The 14,057-nt window shown below is 43.2% G+C and overlaps 1 protein-coding gene across 5 annotated transcripts in view; it reads left to right on the top strand.

Moving 5' to 3' along the window:
• The window catches only part of FHAD1 (forkhead associated phosphopeptide binding domain 1), a 138,504-nt gene that overhangs the window by 10,522 nt on the left and 113,925 nt on the right, over positions 1 to 14,057 (top strand). The window lies entirely within an intron of this gene.

Here is a 14,057-nt window from a genome sequence, read left to right as displayed (position 1 = left end):
TGTGTGTGTGTGTGTGTGTGTGTGTGTGTGTGTGTGTGTGTGTGTGTGTATTATTTCAATAAACCTTGTTTTGAGGAAAAGAGAAGCGAAGGTTAAACAATGAAGGGCTGACTGACCCTACCCCCTCCCCAGGGACTCCCCCAGTCCCACCCTGGGAAGGTTCCTGGATCCCTAGAAGACTGAGCTCTAGGACAGCCCAAGTCAGCACAGGGCTGCAGCTGGGAGGGTGGAGATGGAGGAGAAAAAGAAAGAACAGACATGACAGGGGGATGAAATGCTGGTGTCCGCACCTCCACCCTCGGTGGTCAGTGTCCTGCCAGCCGGCTCCTTTCTCATGGGTGGAGCCATCTCTCCAGCCTGGGTCAGCCCTTCTCGCGTGGGATCTGAGGGTCGTGAAGCCAGACTGAATCTCACACACACACACCAGATACCATCCAGCCAGATGACTCTCGTCCCTTTTCCTGGCCCCTGCCAGTTCTGGGCTGCCACTCAGAAAAGAACCAGAGCCTACATCATAATCTTGTTTATTATTATTAAACAAGGCTGCTGGGATTGTCCTATTATTTGCATCATTTCACGGACGTGCAGGTATGTCTGCTCTGTCAAAGGACGCATACAGCTCTAACTCTGATGGGCATGGCCACATTGCCCACCAGAGGTTTCCGGATGTGGTGTCCTGCCAGCAGTGGACGCCCATCTCCCACTCCCTCCCCAGCCTAGGGTGCTGACCACCCATTGGATCTTCACTGATCTACAGGGTGAAGTATGGTACCTGTGTCATTTTAATTCACATTTCTCTTATTCTAAGCGAACACCTACATTTTGAGACATAAGGTGACAGGTGGACTCTCTGTGGGGAAATCCACGGAATGGAACAGGCCTGGGAGGGTGCACTTGCTGGCTCCCCATCTGCATCCCACTTGTCCTCCCGCCTGGGTCGTGCTCCCGTCCGCCCCCTCACCCCCACCTCACCCCTGGCTTCTCCCCAAGTGCTCCTCGCTCTGGGGGTTCACCTGTTTGCTCTCGCCAGTCCTCAGGGAATGTTTTGTCCCCGGTTTGGGAACTGGCGGCTGATTTCATTGGTCAGTTCCCGCCGGAGCAACTGATGGACCTAGTTTCTCACCGGCAGGTGGAGGGCTTCCAAGAGGAAAAAGTTCAGAGGAAAGGGCTAGATCGTGATCTCATTTTTCTCATTTTTTTATTGTGGTAAGACATGCATAACATAAAATTTACCGCCTTAACCACTTTTATTAAGTGTGCAGTTCAGTGGCATTAAATCTGTTCACAGTGTCGTGCAGCTGTCACCCCCATCCATCTCCAGAACTCTTTGAATCTTGCAGAACTGAAACTGCACCCATGAAACAACTCCCCGTGCCCCCCCATCCCAGCCCCCGGCAACCACCATTCTGCTTTCTGTCTCTATGACCTTGACTACTCTGGGTATCTCACAGAAGTAGAATCATAACAGTATTTGTCTTTTCGTGACTGGCTTCTTTCACTGAGTATAATGTCCTTAAGGTTCATCCATGCTGTGGCATGTGTCCAAATATCCTTCCTTTTTTAAGGCTGAATAATATTCCATTGTGTGGATTCACCACATTTTGTTTATTCATTCATCTACCAATGGACATTTGGGTTGTTTCCACCTTTTGGCTCTTGCAAACAACGCTATGAACGTGGGTGTATAAATATCTCTTCAAGCCCCTGCTTTCAGTTCTTTGGGATATATACCCAAAATTAGACTTGCTGGATCATATGATAATTTTATTTTTAATTGTTTGAGGAACCGCCATGCTGTTTTCCATAGTGGCTGCACCAATTTACATTCTCACAACAGTGCACAAGGGTTCCACTTTCCCTGCATCCTCACCAACACTTGTTATTTCCCTTTTTTTTTATAGTAGCCATTCTGATGGATGTGAGATGAAAGAAAGATAATAATCTTTTGAATAGCATACGTAATACAAACAGCTACAGCATACATTTATGGACTACTTACTGTATCTCACATGGCTTTATACATCATCTATGTATGTTCTGTGTATATATTTATAGAATTATATCCTCAAAACAAATCCTGTGCAGGTGAGAACTACTATTATCATTATTATCCTCATTTGATGACATGGAAATGGGACTCAGAAAGGTTAAGGAACTGGCCCAAATCACACAGCTAGTCGGGGGAGGTGGGGCTGAGTTTCAGACTGAGCTGACTCAAGCTTCTAAAAAAAGAAGCTTCACTTTTTGAGTGTAAATTTAGCTTTGGGAACATCTAATATCTAAATTGGAAATTCTCAGTTAACTGCGATAACAAAATAATTGACTAAGCTAGGGAAATTCCACCCTGTGGAATCCAGAATGGGGGTTGTCAGTGAAATGTGAGATGAACGTTCTCGTGATCCTCATTCATGCAACAGGCTGAGGTGGCGCCATCTAGTGGGGGATTTGGGTAAAGAGGAAACGTTGACCTGGTGCTTTCCCAGGAAGAGGAGCATTGGGGCTGTTAAGTGGGGGCCCAGCAAGAACCACTACTCATCTCTCCAATCCAGCCAGAGTAAGTTCTCTGCTTATAAGGACTGGTGGGATTAGATTAGTCCCACCTGGATAACCCAGGATAGTCTCCCCCTTTTTTTTAATTTTTTTTTTTTTTTGGCTGTGTTTGGTCTTCGTTGCTGAGTACAGGCTTTCTCTAGTTGCGGCGAGCGGGGGCTACTCTTTGTTGCGGTGCACGGGCTTCTCATTGCAGTGGCTTCTCTTGTTGCGGAGCACGGGCTCTAGGCGTGCAGACTCAGTAGCTGTGGCACGTGGGCTCAGTAGTTGTGGCTTGTGGGCTCTGGAGCGCAGGCTCGGTAGTTGTGGCACACAGGCTTCGTTGCTCCGCGGCATGTCGGATCTTCCCGGACCAGGGCTCGAACCTGTGTCCCCTGCACTGGCAGGTGGATTCTTAACCACTGCGCCACCAGGGAAGTCCCCAGTGCTCTTTTAAGAGCACTGCTTAGTAACCTTGATATCTGCACAGTCCCTTTTACCACATAATGGAGCATATTCCCAGGTTCTGGGGATCAGGGCATGGGCATCTTTGGGAGACCATTCTGCCCACCACATTAATACTACCACCTGACTGGACCGTTGCTTTGGGACTGGTCTGAGAGCCTTCTGGAGGAATCAGTAGGATCAATGCCACAGGCCATGGAGAAAGATGGCTGGATGAGCTGGAAGGTGATAATACCATTACCAAGAGGGGAAGAAGCAGGATTGGTTGAGTGAGCACCTCAACATCCAGGAAGCAGCCAGGCAGTTTGGGGCCTGGAGATGAACCAGGGGTTGGAAATACACATCTGCGAATTGAGGGGGTGGTACAGTGGCCCCAGCCCGTGGACAGAGGGAGGAGGAAATGGACATCTGAGGGGAGAGCAGCCCGGCGTGGAGACCTGGAAGCAGTCAGAGAGGTGAGGGAGCCAGAGAGCTGTTGCCAGGCTGAGGGTATTAATAACAGAGAGAGCTTGCTTTGTGCCAGGTACTGTTCTTGGCACTTTCGAGTGTATTAACTCATTTCATCCTTAGGAGGTTAGTGTTGTTTGCCCCCCTTTACAGATGAGGGCGTTGAGGCACAGATAGGCTGAGTATCCTGCCTGAGGTCACAGAGGGAGGCTGGGGCACTGCGAACCACGCTCGGGCAGTCTGATTTCAGGACCAGCCTCTCCTGAGGCCTTGCCGGTCCACAGGGCTCTCCCGGGGAGACCGGGGAGGAAGGATCCAGCTGACAGGGAAGCAGAGAAGCTTCTTCTTTCCTTCCACTCCCAGACTCGTCGTCTCACCAGCGCCTGGCCATTTCCTCATTTCCTTATTCTTTTGAAAACCCCATTTTTTTTACTATTTCTGCACTACATCCCTTTCCTGAGGCAGTGGGGGGATGGGGCTGGGGGATGGGATAACCAAGAACCAAAAGGTTAAAAGAAATAGATAACACACACACGCACACGCACACGCACACACACACACGAGTTAATTTCAAAAATGTTATCCCTTGGGCTTCCCTGGTGGCGCAGTGGTTGAGAGTCCGCCTGCCGATGTAGGGGACACGGGTTTGTGCCCCAGGTCCGGGAAGATCCCACATGCCGCGGAGCAGCTGCGCCCGTGAGCCATGGCCGCTGAGCCTGCGCGTCCGGAGCCTGTGCTCCGCAACGGGAGAGGCCACGACAGTGAGAGTCCCACGTACCGCAAAAAAAAAAAAAATGTTATCCCACTCCTTTGAACATTTCACCAAGCAGTACCTTTTGTCAATCCTACGAAGCCCAGCTTATCAAACTAATTTTTGCTGCTCAGGGAGCAACTGAAGAGAAGCAAAGAACCATGCCCCAGGCTGCACAGCTGGAAGGTAGCAGAGGTGGGACTTGAACTCAAGGCTTTCTAACTCCAGAGCCCATCCTCTTGCTCTTAATAGAGAACATTTCACATTTGCCATATGTTCTCTCCTAAGGGCTTTTGTATGTATCATTTATACGTCACCAGTAACTTACAAGACTGTCCTTTCGTTACCTTACAGATGAGGAAACTGAGGTATCACTTGCCCAAGGTCACCCTGCTAGGAAGTAGGAGAGCTGGACTCGAGCCCAGTCTAATAACCACCACATTGTCCTGCTTCCCCAACCCCTGAACCATCAGGCCACGTGCCTCTCTCTGACAACTGTGTCACATGTCACAGGGAGGCCGAGAGCCCGAGGAGGCCCCCGAGGGCAATGGCAGTGGGTTGAGGACCCAGCGGGAAAGGAACGCTCTTGAAGCCATTTGACAATAAAGGACAGGAAGGGGGAAGGGGAGGCGTTTCTAGGCCGAGGGGGTGGTAAGCACGTTCACAGGTTAGACGGAAGTTACACTGTCAAGATGAGGATGCTAAAGCAGAGATGGTTGAGGAGAGGGACCAGACCAGGGTGGGGTGAAGGCAGGACCACCCGGAGGCCCTTGGCAGCTAAGAGAAGCCTTGAAGGTCCCATCTGAGAGCTTCTCCATGCCTGGGAAGTCCAGGTCCTGGCGGGGGGCTGAAGGTACATTCACAGGGGTGTGGAGTGATGGACGGGAGTTTCATGAAGGGCCTCCACAGGGAGTGGGCAGGGCTCAGAGAAACCACAAAGGATAGTGCAGGGCCCAGAGCTAGTATGAGTGAGGACTGTTCCCACCCCCAGAGCTGAGGGTTGAGGGGCAGGGGCATTTCCTGGGACCCGGAGACCCCGAGGGCTGGGTAGAGTCCTCTGACGGAAGCTGTGTGGCCCCACAGAAAGGAAGCCAGGGGAGTAAGTACCCCAACCTCTCTCCTCCCTGCTCTGACCTCTAACCCCCCATTGGCCAAACCCAACCAGAAACCAGAGGCAAGGAGCCCATCAGCCCATGATGTAGCTGCACAGGTGGGCCTGCTGGGCAGAGGGCGCCGTGGAAAGGGATGGAGGAGGGTCAGGAGAAGCAGATGGAGGATGCCGGCAGGTGCAGGAGGTGAAGACCTAGGAGGCTGTTTTCAAAGTAGAATGAAAAGCCTAAGAGCAGGGACTTGCTGGCTGGGGGGCCCAAAGGGCACTGGGCCAGCCTCAGGACAGGAGTGTGAGGGTGGCAGGAGGGTTTGGGGGCCGGGATGGACTTGAAGGAGCTGGTGGGCTTGAGCAGGGCCCAGGCTGGGTGAGTGTAGGGCATTACCCACAGGGAGGGGAAGGGGAGCAAAGGCTATGTGACTCAAGGAGAGGACGAGAGAGAGGATAAGGAAGGCCGGGATCGGGAGGTTATGGTCTGAGATGGGGCTTCCCAGTTCCAGGTGATGCAGGGTTGAAACCTAGCTCCAAAGGACGGTTCCAGGTACACGTCGAGCCTCAGCGACAGCGTCAGCGAACCTCAGGGCAACGTCATAACTAAGTCAGCTTCCCGGGGAGGCTTCCTCAAAGCACAGGAGTCATCAGAGCAGAATGGTCATTGTTAATAGATGTTTAAACATCTCAATATTTTATGGACTCACTATATACTTTTAAAAGATATTTAAAATGCAGGAGCCTTTAAAAAATGCACTTGCTTTCTATATTAGGTCCTGCCTGTCTCCTCTCTCATTATTAAATCAGTCTCTACTCTGAAAATCACAGGGTACAAATCAAAGGTGCAGGTTTTGGAATTAGACTTGGGTGCAAACCCTGACATTGCCCTGTGCCAGCATCTTGATGTTGAGTGAGTCACTTCATTTTAGCCACTTTTTAAATCGTGGTAAAATACATTTACATTTTACCGTCTTAACCACTTTTAAGTGTACAGATCAGTGGTTGTAAGTGATTCACATTGTTGTGTAACCAGTCTCAGAATTTTTCATCTTGCAAAACTGAAACTGTACCCATTAAACAACAACTCCCCGTTTCCCGCTTCCCCAGCCCCTGGCAGCCCCCATTCTATTTTGTTTCTACGAGCTTGACTACACTATGTACCTCACATAAGTGGAAGCATACAAAATTTACCTTTTTGTGACACTTATTTCACATAATGTCCTCACGGTTCATCCGTGTTGTAGTATGTGTCAGAATTTCCTTCCTCCTACACTGAATAATATTCCACTGTATGGATGGACCGCATTTTGCTTATCCAGTCATCAGTCAGTGGGCACTTGGGTGGCTTCCACCTTTTGGCAATTGTGAATAATGCTACTATAAACATGAGTGTACAAATATCTCTTTAAGTTCCTGCTTTCAGTTCTTTGGGGTATATACCCGGATGTGGACTTGCTGGATCATATGATAATTTTATTCTAAATTTTTTGAGAAGCCGCTATACTGTTTTTCATATCAGCTGCACCATTTTACATTCTCAGCAGTGCGTAAGTGTTCCCCGAATCTACATCCTTGCCAACACTTGTTATTTTCTGTTGCTGTGTGTTTGGGTTTTTTTGTTGTTGTTGTTGTTGTTTTGCGGTACGCGGGCCTCCCACCGCTGCGGCCCCTCCCACTGCGGAGCACAGGCTCCAGACGCGCAGGCCCAGCGGCCATGGGTCACGGGCTCAGACGCTCCGCGGCACGCGGGATCCTCCCGAACCGGGGCATGAACCCGCGTCCCCTGCATCGGCAGGCGGACTCTCAACCACTGCGCCACCAGGGAAGCCCTGTTTGTTTGTTTTTGATAGTAGCCATCCTAATGGGTATGAGGTGGTATCTCACTGTGGTTTTGATTTGCATTTCCCTAATGACTAGTAATGTTGAGCATTTTTTATATGCTTGTTGGACACTTGTATATCTTCTCTGGAGAAATGTCTATTCCAGTTCTTTGCCCATATTTGATCAGGTTATTCGGGGGGGGGTTTTGTTGTTGTTGTTGAGTTATAGTTCTCTATATATTCTTCATATTAACCCTTTTTCAGATTTGTGATTTGCAACTATTTTCTCCCATTCTCTAGATGGCCTTTCACCCTGTTTATTGTGTCCTTTGATTCACAGACGTTTTAAATTTTGATATAGTTGAATTTATCTATTTTTACTTTTGCTGCCTATGCTTTTGGTATCATATCCAAAAAAGCATTGCCAAATCCAATGTCATAAAGGTTTCCTCCTGTGTTTTCCTCTAAAAGTTTTATAGTTTTAGACTACGTTTAAGTCTTTGATCCACTTTGAGTTAATTTTTGTATATGGTGTAAGGTAAGAGTTCAACTTAATTCTTTTGCAGTCTTTCCCAGCATCATTTGTTGAAAATACTGTTCTTTCCCCATTGAATAATCTTGGCACCCTTGTCAAAAATCATTTGACCATATATGCAAAGTTTTATTTCTGTGCTCTCTATTCTCTTCTATTGGTCTATGTGCCTGACCTTATGTCAGTATCACACTGTTTTGATTACTGTAGCTTTGTATGCAGTAAGTTTTGAAACCAGGAAGTGTGAGACCTCCAGCTTTGCTTTTCTTTTTCAAGATTATTTTGGCTATTTGGGCTCCACTGAGATTCCATACGAATTTTAGGATGGATTTTTCTATTTCTGCAAAAACTGCTATTGGGATTTTGATAGGGATTGCATTGAATCTGTAGATCCTGCTGCGTAGTAATGACATCTTAACAATATTAAGTCTTCCAACCCATGAATACAGGGTGTCTTTCCATTTATTTGTGTCTTTAATTTCTTTCAGCAGCACTTTGTAGTTTTCAGTGTACACATCTTTTACCACCTTGGTTAAATTTATCCTAAAATATGTTATTCTTTTTGATGCTATTGGAAATGAAATTATTTTCTTAACTTTCTTTTCAGATTGTTCATTGTGAGCATATAGAAACACAACTGATATTTGTGTGTTGATTTTCTATCCTACGATTTTGCTACTGAATTTTGTTTATTAGTTCTAAGAGGGTTGTGGTTTTTCATGGACTCTTTAGGATTTTGTACATGTAAGATCATGTTGTCTGTGAATAGAGATAATTTTACTTCTTCCTTTCCAATTTGGATGCCTTTATTTCTTTTTCTTGCCTAATTGCTCTGGCTAGGACTTCCAATACTTTGTTGAATAGAAGTGGCAAAAGCAGGTATCCTTATCTTATTCTTGATCTTAGAGGAAAAGCTTTCAGTCTTTCACCTTTGAGTATGATGCTACCTGTGGGCTTTTTCATATTTGACCATTATTATGTTGAGGTAATTTCCTTCTATTCCCCGTTTGTTGAGTGCTTTTATCATGAAAGAGTGTTGCATTTTGTCAAGTGCTTTTTGTACATCAATTGAGATGATCATTTTTTTCCTTCTTTCTGTTAATGTGATGTATTATTACATGGATTGATTTTCATATGTTGAAACATCAAGTCTGCATTCCGAGAATAAATCCCACTTGGTCATAGTGTATGATCCTTTTAATGTGCTGTTGAATTCAGTTTCCTCATATTTTGTTGAGGATTGTGGTATCAGTGTTCATAAGAGATATTGGTCTGTAGTTTTCTTGTAGTGTCTTTGTCTGGGTTTGGTATCAAGGTAATGCTGTCCTCTCACTTCACCTTTTGAGTCTCAGCTTCTTCATCTCTAAGATGGAGATAATAATAGAACCCCTGTTTAGGGCTATCATGCAGATTACATGAAAAAAATGCACACAAAATGCTTCAGCAGGGCCCAGTTCACAGGAAGCCCTCAAAATATGTTAGATGATGATAAGGATAATAATAATAAATAAATAACAGTTCATCTCATAGTTGGACAGCTCAGTAGGATGGAGCTCATACAGTCAGTCTGTATTAGCAGCAGGGCATCTGCCCCGTAGTAGCATTTAGCAATTTTCCAGGTAAAGGGAGCAAGTGATGGTATAGGGCAGAACTAGGAAGCTGTCTCCTGGCCTAACACGTGGTAGAGGCTCACCCAATTTTGTGGAGTCATTTAAAACTTCCTGCTTGCTTTGATTTCTTAATAATGGCTTGACAGTTTTTGAGGAACTGAAAGTAGTGAAGCCTGGGAAGAGAAAAACAAAATGTAACACAGAATTTCTCTCATTCATGGGTTATCAAAGGTTCAAAGGACACAAAGATCAATGGGAATGGTGATGAAGATGATGTGGGTGACATTTTCCAAAGAACTAATGTGTTTTAATTTTTTTAATACTTTATTTTTTTGAACAGTTTTAGGTTTACAGGAAGTTGAGCAGAGAATACAGAGAGTTCCCATATATCCACCCCTCCAATACACACAGTTTCCCCTATTATTAACGTCATGCATTAGTGCGGTACATTTGTTACAGCTGATGAAACAATATTGATATGCTATTATTAACTAAGTCCATAGTTTACATTAGGGTTCTCTCTTTGCGTTGTACATTCTTTCGTTTTGACAAACGTATAGTGACAAGTATCCACCATTACAGTATCATAAAAAATATTTTCACTGCCCTAAAATCCCCTGTGCCCCTCCTCTTCATCCTGAGCCCCAGAGCCCCTGTGCCCCTGGCAAACACAGATCTTTTACTCTCCTTATAGTTTTACTTTTTCCAGAATTTCATACAGTTGGAATCATACAGTATGTAACCTTTTTAGACTAGGTTCTTTCACTAAGCAATATGCATTTAAGATTCCTCCATGTCTTTTTGTTATTTGATAACTCATTTATTTTTATCACTAATATTTCATTGTATGGATGTACCACAATTTGTTTTTATCCATTTACCTTTTAAAGCACATCTTGGTTGCTTCCAGTTTTTGGCAATTATGAATAAAGATGCTGTAAGCATGTATCCAAAATAAATGAGTCTTCATGGATATAGAGAACAGACTGTGGTTGCCAAGGGGGAGGGGGTTGGGGGAGAGATGGAGTGGGAGGTTGAGGTTAGCAGATGTAAGCTGTTACATATAGAATGGATAAACAACAAGGTCCTACTGTATAGCACAGGGAACTATATTCAATATCCTATGATAAACCATAATGGAAAAGAATATTTTAAAAAGAATGTATATATATGTATAACTGAATCACTTTGCTGTACAGCAGAAATTAACACAACATTGTAAATCAACTACACTTCAATAAAATAAATAAATAAACAAAATAAATGAGTCTTAAAAGTCAACAATAAGAAACCAAACAACCCAACTTAAAAATGGGCAAAAGAGCTGAACAGACACCTCACCAGAGAAGATCTACAGATGTCAAATAAGCATATGAAAAGATGTTAAACATCATATATCATTAAGGAATTTCAAATAAACATGAAATACCTCTTCATTTATTTAGACTACTTTGATTTCTTTCATCAACATTTTGTAGTTTTCTTCATATACCTCTTCATATAGCTAAGTATTTTGTTAGATTTATTCCTAAGTACTTCTTTTTTTTTTTTTTTTTGGTGCTAATGTAAATGGTGTTGTGTTTTTAATTTCAAATTCCGCTTGTTCATTGTTGGTATATAGGAAAGCAATTGACTTTTGTATATTGATCATGTATCCTGCAACCTGGCTATAATTGCTCATTAGTTCCAGGAGGGCTTTTTGTCGGTCCTTTGGGATTTTCTGCATAGACAATCATGCCATCTGCAAAATGGGCAAAAGATCTGAACAAACACCTCACCAAAGAAGATTTTTTTTTTCCTTCCCAATCTATATATCTTTTATTCTCTTTTCTTGCCTTGTTGCATTAGCTAGGACATACAGTACAATGTTGAAAATGAGTGGTGAAAGGGGACATCTTCGCCTTATTCCTGATCTTAATTGGAAAGTTTCTAGTTCTAGTTTCTCACCATTAAATATGATGTTAGCTTTAGGGTTTTTATAGATGTATTTATCAGGTTGAGGAAGTTCCCCTCCATCCCTAATTTGCCAAGAGTTGTTGTGGTGGTTTGGTGGTTTGTTAATTTATCATGGGTGGGTGTTTAATTTTGTCAAATGCTCTTTTTGCATCTACTGATATGATAATGCGATTTCTCTTCTCTACGCTGTTGATGTGATGGATTACATTAATTGATTTCTAAATGTTGAACCAGCCTTGCATACCTAGAATAAATCCCACTTGACTGTGGTGTATAACTCTTTTTATACATTACTGGATTCAATTTGCTAATATTTTGTTGAGGATTTTGCATCTATGTTCATGAGAGGCCTGCAATTTTCCTGTTTTGTAATACCTTTATCTGGTTTTGCTATTAGAATAAGTTTGGCCTCACGGAATGAGCTGGGAAGTGTTCTCTCTTCTTCTATTTTCTGGAAGAGATTATAGAGAACTGGTATCATTCTTTCCTTAATGTTTGATAGAATTTATCAGTGAACCCATCCAGGCCTGGTGCTCTCTACTTTGGAAGGTTATTCATTATTGATTCAAATTCTTTACTAGATACGAGTCTATTCAGAGTATTTATTTCTCCTTGTGTGAGTTTCAGTAGATTGTGTCTTTCAAGGAAATGGTCCACTTCATTAAGTTATAAAATCTGTGGGCATAGAATTATTCATAATATTCCTTTGTTATCCCTTCAGTGTCCATGAGATCAGTAGTGATGCCATCGCTTTCATTTCTGATTTTAGTAATTTGTATCTTCTCTCTTTTTTTCTTGGTTATCCTGCTAGAGGTTTGTCAATTTTATTGATCTTTACAACAAAAAAAAAAGCTCTTTATTTTGCTGATTTTCTCTGTTGTTTTCCTGCTTTTTATTTCATTCATTGCTTCTTTTCTTCTGCTGTGGTAGGCTTATATTGCTCCTCTTTCTCTAGTTTCATAAGGTGGAAGCTTAGATCCTCTTTTCAAATGTGTGCCTTCAATGCCATATATTTCCCTCCAAGCACTGCTTTCACTGCATCTTGCAAATTTTCACAGGTTGTATTTTCATTTTCATTTAGCTCAAGATAAATTTTTATTTCCCATGAGACTTCCTCCTTGACCCATCTGTTATTTAGAAGTGTGTTGTTTAATCTCCAAATATTTGGGGATTTTCCAGCTGTCTTTCTGGTATTGGTTTCTAGCCTAATTCTGTTGTGGTCTGAAAACATACTTTGCATAATTTCTACTCTTTTAAATTTGTTGAGGGATATTTCGTGGCCTGGAACGTGGTCTGCTTAGTGAGTGTTCCATGTGAGCCTGAGAAGGATGTGTGTTGTTGTGGGATGAAGTTGCGTGGTTGCCAGTTAGATCCAGATGACGATAGTGCTATTCAGTTCAACTTCATTCTTACTAATTTTCTGCCTGGTGGATCTGCCCATTACTGACAGAGGGCTGTTGAGGTCTCCAGCTACCATGATGGATTCATCTGCTTCTTCTTGCAGTTCTTTCAGTTTTTGCCTCCCATACTTTGATGCTCTATTGTTGGGCACATACAATGAAGGATTGTTATGTCTGCTTGGAGAATCGACCCCTTTATGTATCGCCTCTCTTTATCCCTGATAACTTTCCTTCCTCTGAAGTTGGCTCTGCCTGAAATTAATAGAGCTACTCCTGCTTTCTTCTTGTGTTTCAGTATTTTAAGTGCCAAAGTGTTTGGTAGGAATTTGCAAAGTGGGTAAAGGCACAGTCATTTGAATCGGGCAAACCTGGGAGCAAGCCAAGCGAGTCAAACTGGCTGACTGTGGGCACACTTAATCATTCTATGCCTCAGTTTCCTCATCTAAAAAATGAGTAACTATTGGACCTACTGTACAGCACAGGGAACTATATTCAATATCTTGTAGTAACCTGTAATGGAAAAGAATCTGAAAAAGAATAGATATTATATATATGTATAACTGAATCACTTTGCTATACACCTGAAACTAACACAACATTGTAAATCAACTATACTTCAATAAAAAATTAAACTTTTTTTAAATGAGGAAGTATCCCTTTGAATTATTGTGAAGATGAAATGGGATAATGCAGTAAGCACTTAGCAAATTTCCTGGCATTTGTGTAATTGCACATGATGTGTAATTAAAATATTCTACTAATATATGCGGTTATATTATTATCTATTCATATAATATAAGCTATTGGTTATAATTATATTGTGGGACGTTAGTATAGATTTCTAAGTCCAAGTACTCTCTATGAAAGCTGGATGAGGCACCCTGAGAAGAGTAACTTAGAAAATAATTGCAAAGTCTCAGGCTGGAGTGGATGGCTCATAGGCAGTGTCCTGAGAAGACAGAAGACTTCACACGTGCCCTGCAGCCCATAGTACAGGGCGCCGGGGCCAGGGAAATGTGATATTTCCTCCTTGGTGCCGAGTTTTGCGCATTCTTCTTATTAAAGTGGTTACACAGGAGGTTTCTGACCCCACTGACAATTCACTGTCTGGGGTCTCTCTCTTTTGGGGGAAATGTGGTCACACCAGGGCCCCTATTGAAAAATAGATCATCTTTGGTTAGATAAATCCTGATAAGCTTTTAAGAAGCAACAGTAATAATTAATCACATGGGAAAAACCTTCATTGTACACCAAGGCTTTTAAAAGGTAGTTATAAAACTATGTTTTGTGGTGTGAGCTCAATTGTGTTTAAACTTTTTAAAAAGATTGTAAGCATAGAAAAAAGACTGGAAGGATGTGAACCATCGTGTTCACAGTGCCTGCCTCTGGGGGACGGGAGTCTAAGTGATTTTAATGTCTTCTTTGTGTTTTTCTCTAGTTCTCATTTT

This window comes from Monodon monoceros, unplaced genomic scaffold (genome assembly GCF_005190385.1).
Source record: "Monodon monoceros isolate NGI ecotype Baffin Bay Population unplaced genomic scaffold, NGI_Narwhal_1 Super_Scaffold_18, whole genome shotgun sequence".
Lineage (NCBI taxonomy): Eukaryota > Metazoa > Chordata > Mammalia > Artiodactyla > Monodontidae > Monodon > Monodon monoceros.
This window is presented reverse-complemented; position numbering and strand designations above follow the sequence as displayed.